The sequence below is a fragment of the Corvus kubaryi genome, unplaced genomic scaffold, assembly GCF_017639235.1.
Source record: "Corvus kubaryi isolate FWS band 111438036 unplaced genomic scaffold, C.kubaryi_AGA036_p1.0 37385, whole genome shotgun sequence".
Lineage (NCBI taxonomy): Eukaryota > Metazoa > Chordata > Aves > Passeriformes > Corvidae > Corvus > Corvus kubaryi.
The window spans coordinates 25,203,244-25,215,152 of record NW_024581127.1 but is presented as its reverse complement, the minus strand read 5'-3'; the positions used below and the strand labels follow the sequence as shown (position 1 = coordinate 25,215,152).

General features: G+C 40.3%; 1 protein-coding gene across 2 annotated transcripts in view; it reads left to right on the top strand.

The window, feature by feature from the left end:
- The first annotated feature begins 177 nt into the window (after positions 1-177).
- ZHX1 (zinc fingers and homeoboxes 1) overlaps positions 178-11,909 on the top strand; it is a 29,051-nt gene continuing 17,319 nt past the window's right edge. Inside the window, exons 1-2 of one of the 2 annotated variants that reach the window (XM_042035989.1) lie at positions 178-577; positions 676-781. The gene's annotated coding sequence lies outside the window, so the exon portion shown is untranslated. The other variant, XR_006017333.1, reaches the window with a different exon arrangement.

The window sequence follows — 11,909 nt, the reverse complement described above, 5'->3', positions numbered from 1 at the left end:
GAGGGCGGCTCCCGGTCAGCGGGGGCGGGCGGGCCGGGGCTGGCGGGGACGGCGCCCGCGGGGTGGGCGCGGTGGGGCGGCCGCGCCCCGCCCGCCTCCCCATTGTCTGGCGGCGGTGCTGCCCCCGCGGCCGGGGGTCATCGCCCGTCGGGGGTGGCGGGCTCTGGGCGGGCTGGGGGAGGCAGAGCGGAGGCAGAGCCGTGGCATCCCTTGGAAGGGGACTGTGCGTGCCCCCCCGACCCGGTCCGCACTGGGGTCAAACCCCTCCGAGCCTGAGGACGGGCTCCTCTCCCTTTTCTTCCTTCCTCCTCCCGGTGCCGGGAGCCTGTGCGGGGCATTGCTCGCCACAGGGCGGAGGAAAATCCGTCTGACTCGTCAGTCAGGAGAATCAAGAAGTTCAATCCCGATGCGCCCAGAGGAGTCGGCGAGTTCCCGCCTGGTGTCACCGCTGGCGCTCAGGCGGACGAACGGACTGACAGACTGACGGCAGGCAACGAGCCATGAAGTTCTGGCTCCAGAGTTTTCTTGCATCCCGTGGCGTTGCGGTGCGGGGGCGAGCGTAGAGGAACAGTACGGTGTATGTGCAGGCAAAGTTGGGGAAGATGTCTGGTTTACTCCTTTGGGGGTGCCTGGGTTTTGGGGTACGTTCTGATGCTCAGCTCTCCCCTATACCAGGATGTGCAGCACTGGAAACCAACACCGACTTCAATAAACCATGTAATGGAGGCAGTTCTGGATCTCTGAAAGGGCTCAGAGTATCTGCAATAGTGAATGTTATCTGGTAGGTACTTGCACTTTATTTCTGAGCTGCTTGGTAGGTTAAATAGTTAATGGAAAGATGGAGAAGTTTACTGTGTACAAAGTGTCATGTAAAATAGTGAAGGCTGAGATGTCTCAGTCTGCAAGCTGGCATAGGTGCCACGTATTTTTAAAATAAGACATACACAGAGAGTATACTGAGCATTTCAAAATGCATAAAAACATTGTGTAAATGAAAAGTGGATTTTGTTATGAAACTTGTTACATGGAAACAAATATTCCCTCAAACGTAGGAATGAGAGAGGAATTTTAAAACCTGTGCTGTTGGTTTTCACCAGCAGTCTGTTTTTTTTGTTTTTATTCAGAAGGATTTCATGCCAAAAAAAAGAAAGCTTGGGAGAACTTACAGAAACCCTGTTTAAAACAACCTGTGTGATGCAGACTAGAGGACTGCCCTGAATTAAGACCTCTTGGAGCAAAAATGCATCATTTAGAAACCCTTTTGTTACTTTCTTTAAACATTGCCAGCAAGGCAGTCTATTTCTCTGATGTTGTTAAATGAATTCCCCTGAGTGGATTAGAAGTAGATGCCATTTTGTGTAACTGAAATTATTTGCTTTTAAGTTTAGGCTAGTGGTTCTTGTATCTTTGCTGGACTGAAAAGCCCTCTGCTACCACATTTGGGTAATTGTGTGTATGTTTACTATGATTGTCCCCAAACCTGACTTTGTAAAACAGTAGTTTGAGGCAAAGCTTTCCTTTGGGAGGCTTACTTTTCTACTTCTCTAATGTTTCTCGTGGCTCTCTTCTGGATTATTTCCTCTCTTGCAACACCTCTCTTGATATGAATGCTTTTAGCTGGATCCAGTGTCCTGATATCTAGTCTTAATTACTGTCATTTATAACTGTTGTTTATTACAGGAATAGACAATATTTATCACAAAGTTTTTCACAATACTTACTGTTGGAGACTTAGAGCTATGTATCGAACAATTCTCCCTTTTGTAGATTCTCCATACCGAAGAATTTCTATCAAATAATGGATGTTGTAATATTGCTAGGATTCCTTTTGTTCCTAATGTATTCAGAAGGCTGTTTCTTGTGTCTTTTGCTTCACTGGGCCGTTTGTAGCATTTTAGTTAAGCTTATTGCTATCACTGAGATTTTCCCCTTGAGATTTTCCACCATTTGTTTATATGTAGTCTGAGGGAAAGGTTTAAATTTTGGGTTAACTTTCTCATCTAGTTGTGATTGGTGACCCATTTGTTTGTGTGTAACTTTAGAAGAGTCTTATTTGAAAAACAGTTATTTGTCTTCGAAGTCAGATTATTTCCTTGAATCTGAGTTCAGGATTTTTTGCAGCTTTACGAAGCTGGAACTTTTAAAGATCCAAGTACTACACATAACTCGTGGCTTTTTCTGTTTGCAAATAATAAATACAACCAAAACGCAGCTAAGCTATGGCTAATCTTTATCTTTGTGATCAGTTTCTCTTTACCTATCAAATTGAGGTCTAGTAAAGATTTCACAGTATCAAATTCAGTGGTTTTATGTTTTCTAATTTTTATAAATCCCGACCTTGCTGTAAAATTTTCAGAACAATCAGTGTCTGTTAAAATCCTGTGTGATAACCGTTTTGGGGTCATGGCATGAGGGAATGTTCTGAACATTTTTAGCTGAGTGCATGGACATGCGGTTCTCTTCTGTGTATTAATGGTCAATATTCCCTGTCCTTGTGCTTTAGATGCGAGGTCATTGATCCATAAATGCCCAAGATGGTTTGCCTCTGAGTTGTCAGGAACTTGTAAACAAGTGATGCCATTTTCAGTATAGTCCCATTTTCCCTTTTGTTTGCTTCCTATTTCCTAAATAGGCAGCAATACTGATTGTAGCGTTCTGCTTGTGTAGTTCTCCACTACCTGTCAGCAGCATTGCCTTTGCTGACTGTATACCTATAAGAATACAATTTTCTGTTATTATTTAAATTTCTAATATTGCCAAATTAGGCATTAAAGGGATGTGACTACTTACATTTTCAGCATTATTAGTTTTATTAATTCAAATTTAGTCTTTCATTCCAATTCATCTTTCCTCTTTTTTCCTTTTTTTTTTTTTTTTAGTTTTCATAGCTAGTTGAGGACTTTCCCAAATAGTCAAACCATTTTGCTGCATAAACAGTTCCTTCTTTTTTTGTGGAGGTGGAAGCCACCAAAATGATACATTTCCTTATCCTGTACCAGCCAGATGACATTTCCTAATTTTGTGCCTTGCACCACTTTCACTGATGGTTCATTTCCAGTTCTGTGCTCTTTCTGTCAAGGAACTGGATGGAACTTCAGGGGATCCACTCAGGTCTTTTTCAGAGTTCAGTGGACTGTAATGTATTTCTTAGAACAGTGCCTCTACTATCAGTAGATTCTTTCTAACCAGCTTCAGGGATCAGCCCAAATTGAGCAAAAGTTGTCTGTTATCACTTGTTAGAAGATGTGTACCACTCTTTTATCCTTAAGAGCTTTGAGATCATAATCAATGTTACAGTTCAGTATAACTCACTGTAAAAGAGTATCATCTAAAGGGGCAGAAAGTAGTGTACATTTCTTATACCATTAAAATTGTCAGAAGACACATTGTCACACTAAAGCACAGAAGACAGGAAAATTGCTGATGACTGAAGGAGGAACGGGTGTAGCGTGATTGGAGAACCTTTAGGAAAAACTGTAAAGTATTTGCAATATGCTACTTTTTGCACTCCTTGAAAGATTTCGAAGTAGCAAAGAACTTAATGTTGTGAACATTCTTTAGCATTACCTCTGCTTGTGCCTGACAGGTCTAAAGGAACTTTATGTATTCTACTTCAAAAGAACAGGTTCCACGTGGTGTTTGGAGCCGTTTAAGAAAGTGACTTTGGTGTTCTAGATTCACTTCATGCAATTTGGCCTTCTCTGGTGGTGTTTTGCAATATGCTGCTCACCTTCCTGGTCTAATGGTCTCAGTAGGATTTGGAGGAATTTCACATGCTTCGAGGGGACCCACAGTTTGAAGCCATTGCGCAAGCAAGACTTGAAGGCTGACAGCTCTGTTTAAAGAGTGGGCAGACAGAGCTGTGTAATGAGGCGCGTGTAACGCCAGCCCTTGCTGCTTGGCAAAGCCTGCGTCGTTCTGTGAGCGCCAAATTCACCCCACCAGACAGAAGGATAGAAATGAGCTTTTGAACTTTCTAATGATTATGGTAAAAGCTCCACATGTTCAGCACTGTGAATCGTCAAAGCATCTTCGAACGACATTTATTAGATGGAAAATAGCTGTTAGCTCACAATGAATTCTGTGATTTGGGCAATCATAGAGATTTTAGGGCTTGAGTCATTGGTTATAGGTTAGAACTGTGATTATTTTAACATTGTTTTAGCTTAGAAAGGTGCTAAGAACTTCATAGATGGAAATGCATGTTTGTATAGTCCAAGGCAATCTTGGTAGAGGTGTCTAAGCTTGCCTTTCCTAAAGCTATGAAATAGATTAACATACACAAAATATGGTACTAATGTGATTACTTTCCTCCCTGTGTTACAATGGAAAGACTTAGTTTGTATGTCAAAATGCTGTTGATTTTAAAACTCTTCTCCTGGCTCTGTGCATGGGTTAAGGTTCTGTCTTGGTAATCAGATGGTTGAGATCTAGGAATGTTGTATGTCCAGAAAAGAGTAAAGGGGAAACAGTGGGGAAGGAGTCAGGAAAGGGCAGTTATTACTACCTGACTGTAGAAGACTGGAAGTACAATGTTAGTTACAGCTGTGTGCTTCCTCAAAAACTCCAGATTTCTAGTTAATCTTTAGAATACCTTCAAAGTAGAAAGTTACTGCCTTTTTATAAATGGATCAAATGCCTTCAGCAAATCAGTGAGAGCTGAGAGTACTCTGCAAATCCAAGTTTTATCAGGAGGAGTTGGACACTTGGCAGCAGTTTCCAAGTGAGTTAGATGGAGCAGGCGTGAAAGCTCAGAGGTTTCTGTTTCTCAGCAGGATTTTCAGCAAGGTGAAGTGCATCTGTAGATTCAGTGGAATTTTTGGAGCGTTCAGCACTGCACAATGTTCACCCTTGTTTGCTATGTTAAATACTTAATGGCTCTCTGTCCTGCAGACTTCTCAGGGGGGATCTGGTCTGACAAAAGGTTTCACCACACCTGGAGTGTCATATGAGTTTGGGTTTTTTGTTCATGGATCGATTTGAGGAATTGATGCCCATACAAGATCCCTTGCTGGTATTGTAGGTATCTGCTTAAATATAATGCAAACACAGACAACTTCACTACTTGTAGCTTATAAGCATTTTCCAAATTTGACTTCTTAATACATTTTACTTAAATTTGTTGGTGAATAGAGAACTAACTTTTATTGCATTAAAAGAAGTAATTTAGCAGGGAATAAACTACTTTTGGCAAGGTTTTTTTTGTGAGATGCCTACAACTTTGGGTGTTTTATCAGTCCAAAACCATTCATTTTAGCTCTGATTCTTGATAAGTAGTGCTTTTTTTTTAAACTCTCTATTTCCTGGGTTCCTCCAGGGGAAGTGTAAGGCCTTGCTAATATCAGCTGTTTGTTTCTTTAGGGGGAAGGGAGGGAAGAGATGGGAGAAAAGAGTAATATTGAAGAAAAGTAAGTTTACTCTTTCTACACATAGTAAAGAAATAGTCACAAGCACGTGTCCTTAGAAAGAGATAATAATCATTGTACGTAATGTCCAGAGAGGGACAAGTTTTACATCACTGTGTGCACTGAAATTATAGTTCAGATTCTTTTGTTTTAAAGTATATTAATTAAAACAAAATTCTTTTGTTTCCAGTATATTAATATTTCCATGGATGATGACAAGGAGTGGGGAATACTTTGACTGCAGTTTAAGCCAGATGCGTATGGGCACAAGGTAGTTCTAAGGGCAGAATTTGCAACTATATGCTGCTTTATATGAGTGAATATCCTATTTGCAGATGTAATGCTCAATTACAGATAGTAATCACTATCTGTGAATTACTGAACAGGAGCCGTCTTCTTCACCAGGCAGTGTTTAAGCCCTGTTGCTGCAGAGAGCTAGCGAGAGAGAGAGACAGGCTGAGGGTGAGAGCTCACTGGAGGTTTGGGACTGAAGATTGCTTTACACCAGAGTAGGTTCTTCAGCACTACTTTGTGTGGAAAGATTCAGTCATTTCCACCCAAAGCTCAGTCAGCCATTTCATCTTGAGATACCCCGCCCTCTGAAACAAATATTAAAAATAAAATGTAGGTTTTGGCCCATGCATATCCCAGTAATTTCAACTGATTAAGTTGATGCTTGTAATTGGGGTCTAGACAGGCTGTGTTTTGCAGAATATAAGTACCTTTTTAAAATTTCTGTAGAGAGTGTTACAAGATTTATGTAATCCCTTTGATATTATATTTAACCGAATAACAGCTTGAAAATGAAAGAGTTTGTTTAGTTTACCTTTGTCCTAGATTCAGTTTTAATATCTAATGTTTAAATGGAGGGAGGATTGATATTTATTCTTAATGATTTGTGCTGTCTCAAAGCACAGTGGTTTCTAGTTGTGTGCTGCCTTTCCCACTGGGGGATGCAAACAAAAGAACAATAATTTCAGACTCCTCCTTCAGTTTCCAAGAGAACCTTAGCTGCTCAGGGATAGCTTTGAATTTTAAAAGCATCTTTCTTCCAAATTATGTATTGATTGCACACAAAATAGCAGTGCTCTAATGTGCAATTTAAAACAAATGCATGATGGTGCTCATTTGCTTTTAGTGCTGCTTTTTCCAGCAGAAAAACAAAAAGGGGATTCTGTTCCCATAAACCAGTCTTGCAAAATCCTTACAAACATTTATTAGTCTAGACACAAAATATTCTCACCCAGCCTCAGCTTGACGATGATAAAAAAAAAAAAAAGGCAGAAAAGCAAGCTAATATTGTACTTGGCTGTCAAAAAAGGAAAAGAAGGAAAAAAAGAAAAAGCTTGCCCCAGGCTACTGAACCAGTAACATTTTGCTGGGGCTGCCTACAACAACAGATGCATCTAATTCCCATGGGGTTTCCAGGCCTGCTATTCTTGATGCTAAACTTGGACACTCTTACAAACTTTCTCTTTGAGTACCACACGCCAGTCGTATCCTGGGTTCTTCTCATTTGGTTGATTTAATAATGATACCAGACATGTTTGTCTTACCTCTCCTGACCACTCTTTGTATTACCCCATCTCCCACAGATATCATTTAACTAATGCATTAATTCAAAAATAGTCCTAATGGATGGAACCCGGAATAATGGAAATAGGTGACTTGATCACAGCTTGAATCTGAACATAGGGAACCCTGATATAAATGATTTCTCCTAATCCTAATTAGGATTTCTCCTAATCTTGATTTGAATTTATGCTTTTGATAACTTTCATAAATGGCAAGTGATTCTCATTGTTTGATATTGTGGTAGTTTGCTGAGGTTTTTTTGTAAACGGATAAATTATATCAGGGATTGTTACTTTATCTCAACATGCTCTCAGAGTATTAGTTTTTACTTCTGTTATTTTCCTAGAAAACAGTGTATTATGCATATCTTGTTTTTCAGTTAATGATTAGTTCCTGTTATTCCAAATTTATGTCAAACTACATTTGATTGGAAATTAAAATTTTAATTTAAAATGCACCTAAATGGCATAACATGTCTGTATTATTAAACTACTGTAAATATGTAGCATATCTAAGAGTACATGTATACAAACATGACTTTTTATTTTAAACCTACTGATTTGTGAGACAAATTATGATACTTTTTTATACTCCCTAGATTAAATTTATTGTTTCTGTGATGATGTATCCATGTCTGTTAAGATTTTAGCCCTGGCAGAACTTATCCTTAAGCCTGAATTGGACATCTTACACAGAAAAAAAACTGTCCTGCTTTTTAAAGTTTGAGGCAGGAAGTTTTGTCGTTCAGGAAGTAATTTCTACCTTCACTCAGTGCAGATGTCTACAAAGTGAATTTCTGTGTATAAGGTTAGTCATTAACCGCCAATAATTCAGCATTTTCACTGAGAATTTCCAACTTAGTTAAGTTAAGAAGTAACAATATGAACTAAAACTATCTGTTATAATACTGATTTTTTTTTTAAGTCCTTTTATTCCGTTAATAAAAACTGAGCTGTTTACAGTTATAACAGAACTTCCAGCAGTAATGTCTGGTTTAATGTCAGTAAATAAGATCGGTGTTTCTCATATGAGGGAATGTCTTCAGTGTGTTCTTGAAACATTAATGTAAATGAACAAAATCTTCCTGATTAAAACTTGGAGTCTAAATAATAGGTGGTTTAGACATAATACCAATTCTTCTCTTCCTTTCTTCCCAACTCTCATGCTGTTTTGTGCTGTGTAATGTGTTTTAGGCTTTTCTATTACCTCTTACATGTGTTTTTACCAACACATACAGTATTTCTTAAAGAAATTTTACTGCTCATTCTCATTTAAATCAGTGAGAGTATGATGTTGATCCTAGGATATTTATGAAGCTTTAAGCTACCTGTATTTTTTTAAATAGAACTAATCCATTGTTTGGATGGTGTTTAAATCTAATGAAAAAAGGAAAAAGAAACTCCACGGCTATTAATTTTAAGTAGAGTGTTTTAGTCAACTCCAGATTTTCCACTTACATCATGTTGTGCTAATTTTCCACCATTATACTTGAGAGACACAAAGTGAAAGTGGGCAGTCTGTTTTCAGTGATTTGCTCTCTTACTTCCCTGCCAGGACTGAACATTGGAGGTTTGTGTTTCTCCTGCAGGAGTGACTCACATGACAGGTAGCTCCAGCAGAGCAGGGCTCCAGCTTTCCTCGGCCAGTGGCTCCCAAACTGGGGATTGTCCTCTCCAGGGCTCTGAGCAGTGATGAGAGGGGTCACATGTCTGGCACAGAGTAAGTCACAGAGGTCGGGTTCACAATCAAAGTTTAGGGCATTAGCCTGGGAAACAGTGGAACAGGGAACCAGCCTGGTGAAAGACTTGTTGATTCTTAGCTGCTGCATTGAAGGCCTTTGTTCAGGTGAGCTGGGAGCAGCGTGAGAGTGCTGGGTGCCAGGTCAAGCAGCACCTGTGAAGTGGAGCCTGTGAAACATGGTAACTGCAAGTCTCCTGTTCCCTGTGCCATGGGCCAAGAGACTTGTTCTGATTTGCTGACTCTTCAGGACTCTTCATTACCCCATGCTAACTCAAGTACAGAGTCGTCTCTCCAACTTCTGCAGTGACTGTACTTCAGATTCAGCTTTCCAATCTACACATTGTACTTGAAAGCCTTTGTAGTCCCCTGTCTTTCACCCTTTTTGTCACTGGACTGATAGGCAGTAAACAATGTTTATCCGCTCTGTGGATGAACGATGGGGGCGTGGGGTGGGGGGTGAGAGAATTGGTCTTGTCACACATAGAATAAGACATTATCTCCCACAGAAATCAGCAGGAGTATCTAAGGAATACAGTACAGTACTCAGCAGGGGCATGGAGTCACGTCACTGTTGCAAATAAAAATGCTTTGCTTTTCACAGAGGTTAACTTGGTACACAGTGGTATTTTACTAGATAATTGAGACCTGCAGAGAGTGTTTATGCAGGCAGCTTGGACTGTCCTCTTTTTTCTTTTTTATATGCTCAAACATCTCAAAATCCTGAGGAGAAACATTAGAGTAGAAGGGACTTTTGAAGATTGTCTAGTTCAGCTTCCTGCTCAAAGCAAAGTTTTCTGTGATGGTCGATAGGGTTGATTTGGGGTCTTAGCAAGTTTTGAAAACTTGCAAGGATGGAAATTCCTTAGAAGTTCCTGGCAGATTTTTACAAACTCTCCAGACAACTGGTTATAATTCCTCACCAGTGCTGGAGTGCTGTTGCTCCACCATCACTCTGCCCCTAAAGTCATCTGCAGCAGACATAGAGTATGTTAGTGTTGCAAGGAAAGGCAAGCCTGAGTTAGCTTGATTGTCTCACCCTGGTCCTGGCAGTAATGTAGTGCTGCACTGGGAATACTTGCAGTTAGACCAAGTGCTCTGAATACAGAGAGGGGAACTTATATGTTGTATTTTCACTTGTTAATCTGCTGCTCCATGAGCAGCATTGTTTGGATCAGGTCAGAGGATAACATCACGGAGAACTTCTATAAGATCAGCTGTGCTTGCAAGCATGAACATACAATTCTTCTGCATTTTTCCAGTATGGAGGAGTCCGTCAGTAGAGACTAGGTCAATTCTTTATTTTGTCTGTTCTTAATTTATGTGATTCAGTTTACAATTGTAAAGCTATTATATGACACTGGAAACATTCTGTAGCACCTTAAAAAGAATACCAGCTCTGAAGTCACATTTTTTGCATCCAAAGTGGAGATGTAAATCATGTGCCACTGAACATTAAGGACTTTTTATGCACTCTGCAGTCCTTGACCTTCTCACAAAGTGGGAGCAGACCTGCAAGGCTGGAGGAGCCTTTATGGAGGACATGGGGTGGGAAGCAGGTGGATCCAAGGCACACAGGAAAGGTTCTGAGCAAGCACATTTGAGCAAAAGCTCATAGTGGACCAAGTGGTAGAGGAGGCTCTAAAGAGCAGTTGAAGCCTTGAAAATGTGCCTTATAGTCTTCATCTTGACATGGCATTACCTAGGTCCATGCAGTAGAACTGATCTTTTTTGCTTTTCAATTGACACTCCCAAGTCCTTGCTTTGTCCTTATTCATAAAACAGTGGTTAATACAAGCACTGGATTTATACATTTGTTTCAAGTATTTTGGGATCCTTTACAAGTTACTTAAATTACGGGTCTGTGTTCTGGTGTATGCAAGTCTGTGTGCATATGTGGAGCACACAGCAGTGTGTATTAGTGTCACCTGATCAGTTCACTCTAAGTCCTTGTTTTCAGTTTCTTATGATGGTTGAAATGAGAATTTCTCACATTGTTTCTGTCTTGAGGCTGCTTTTATTCTCTGTTCATTGAGTTTTGGGGGAACATTAGCTGGTTCAAGAGTAAAATTAACAGAGTGAGGAGGGAAGCAAGGAGAGGAAGACAGGCAATCTTCATGTAAAAGCCATATTATCTTTCTTTTTCTGAGCAGCTCTGTGCCTCAGGGATTTGACATAGGAACTTGAAATTTGACAAGGATCTGGCCTCAAGGTCTGAGAAATGCATTCCGCTGTTTAAAAAAAAAAGAGAAAGTAGAACTATGAGTCATAATGTGTCACTACCTTTTTGTACCCAAGGTAGAATTTGCAGGATGTTCTATTACCTGCTCTTGATCATGCTTTTATGCCTGTCGTGCACATCTGCAGACTGCTTTAAACCACCTATATTTAATGGATTCTTCCTTCTCTATCTGTCCAGGTTCTTGTATTGTCATACATCAGGGTAGTCCTTAACCTGCTGCTGTTCCTTGGGCTTCTGCAAATGCCACAGGCCTAGCAGAAGGTATAAAAGCATTGGGAGCTGGTAAGCCCTGAGACCCAGTCCTACTTTTTAAGGGTAGAGTGCTACTAATACTCTTAATTGCTGTTGAGAAGTACCATTTTAACAATGACAGCCAAATATTAATGAAAGCAGAAAGCAGCCGATATGAAATCTGGTTTCCATTGTGACGAGGGCGTTTACAGTTTGTCGGAATCAGTGGAGGAGGGGGAGAGGAAAGCGAGACAATCTGTGCTGGGCTGTGTCACCTCGAAATCGCGGGGGTTCCTGTACAGCACCAGGGATGACTAGGGAATGAGTCGGGCTATCTAGCGAGGAGACCATCTGTAGGACTGCAGCTTGGGTCTCTGGAGAAGCTGAAAGGTGTCTGGGGACATGAACTCCAGAAGTTGAAGGAAGGCCTTGTACTTGCAGCACTGGACTAGGGCCTGGGAAAATGAATGTCTCTTGAAATTTTTCATCTGGGAGAGAAAAAAAAGCAGAATCAAGTTCAAAGGAACATTTTGTGAAGTCATATGTGTGCCAGATTGTTTCATTTTAAAGAAAGAAATCCCATGAGAATAAAACCTTTCGTTTTGGTATTTTAAGGAATAGCTTTTTTGATAAACAGTTCTTAAAATTAATAATTTCTTAGTGTTTTAATTTTTTTAAAGCCAACATGAAGTGTTTGGAGAGTTGAATTAAATGTTTAT